The sequence below is a fragment of the Octodon degus genome, unplaced genomic scaffold (assembly GCF_000260255.1).
Source record: "Octodon degus isolate 3935 unplaced genomic scaffold, OctDeg1.0 scaffold00122, whole genome shotgun sequence".
NCBI lineage: Eukaryota > Metazoa > Chordata > Mammalia > Rodentia > Octodontidae > Octodon > Octodon degus.
Window position 1 is genome coordinate 369,049 of NW_004524698.1, and position 1,739 is coordinate 370,787.

Consider the following 1,739-nt stretch of genomic DNA (forward strand, 5'->3'; position numbering starts at 1 on the left):
TGTATAGCGTTGTCTTCAAATACTGTGAAATTCACATTACTTTGTTAAGTGAAATTCTGTATCCCTTGTAATTTTTCTGTTTTAACATTGTTTTATACTCTCTTTCAAAAATTAATAAATAAAAATAAAATTTTTAAAAAGCCCAATGTCACAATACCATTGAAAGAAGCAAACTCTGATTAAATATTGGCAGAAAGAGTTAAACAAGGCAGGCGCACTCTGTGACCGGCAGAGGCAGAAGCTTCCACACAGCAGGCCACCAGGGCTCAGCACCTGCAGTAACGCTGCTGTTCCTGCTCCTAGCCAGTACAGTCAGGTACAAGTAGGCAGGTGCAACCCCCGATTGAAGGGCCACGCTAAAGACCATCTGCAATGACGTGCACAAGATGGACACTTACGTGCACAAGGTGGATGCGGCTTTCCACTGTTCTGTTTTCACATAAATACTGGCTTTTAGCTGTTGACTTTCCTGGCTGGTGGGTCTGAGGCTGTCAGTAATGCAGGACTGAATGTGTGCTCAGTTTCACAGCATTGCCTGTTGTAATAGTGATTGGCTGAACATTGGCATCCCTTCCCTAAGTGCTGCAACCTGCACGATCAGTGCTACAAGACCTGTGGTGAGAGCAAGAACGAATGTGAAGAGGAATTCTACTTCTGCCTCTCCAGGATATACAAGGGCATGCAGAAGACACTGGGCCTGGCTTAGAATGTACAGGTCTGTGAGTCAGTGGTTGAGCTCCTGTTCAATAGTGTCATCCGTCTGGGCTGCAAGCTGTACTTGGGCAGCCAGCAAACTGCTTGCTGGTGTCGCTAGGAAAAGACTGATCTTTAAGGACTGATGGCTGGTGACTGACAATAATGGAGGATTTAACTTTTGCCAAATAACTGACATTGTCACATCATAAAGCTGCCTGGGTTTTGGTGAAAAGATCATTTTAAGACCTAACGAGACTATATTTGATGTTAAAACCTGTAAGTAAAAACACACATAAAAAAAAAACAGCTGGGTATGGTGGTGGACACCTGTAATCCCAGCACTTAGGCTACATAGCTACAACCTGTCTGAAAAAAAAGGTTGGGGAGGTGGAAGATGGAGCATGTGCCTGCCTTTTCAGAACAGGACATTGTTGCCTCAGTGGCCAAATGTCTTGATCATCATCAAAAACAGGAATGTGTTAGGGAAGACATTTTGTGAACTGTGTAACTCTGTCAGAAGAGCATATATTAATGAAGTATTTCATTTATTATAAATTGTATGCAACATCTTTGGAAATAAGGGGAGATCTTCACTTATAATTACTATTTACTATAACATTTTAAATAAACATCTATACCTAAAAAATATTGAAGACTTATTTTCAAGGTGTTTTCTATAACATGGCAAATTAAATGTTCAAAGTATTCTAAAATATTTCAAAACTTGAAATTCGAACTTCAGGAGAGGAGACAAATTTTACCTAACAGTAGGTAAGAGTCAAATGTAGTGGCACATATTTATAATCTCAGTACTCTAGGAGGCTGTGGCAGGAAGTTCAGAAGTTTAAGCAAATACATCTAGGGCAATTTAGTGAGATTTTGTCAAAGAAAAAGAGTGAGCAAGCAAGCAAGAAAGAATGAATGAACGAATGAACAAACAAATGAAAGAAGAAAGAAAGAAAGAAAGAAAGAGAGAGAGAGAGAGAAAGAAAGAAAGAAAGAAAGAAAGAAAGAAAGAAAGAAAGAAAGAAAGAAAGAAAGAA

At 39.4% G+C, this 1,739-nt stretch overlaps 1 pseudogene; it reads left to right on the forward strand.

Moving 5' to 3' along the window:
- Positions 1–832, forward strand: part of LOC111812361 — a 1,621-nt pseudogene extending 789 nt beyond the window's left edge.
- The last annotated feature ends 907 nt before the right edge of the window (positions 833–1,739 follow it).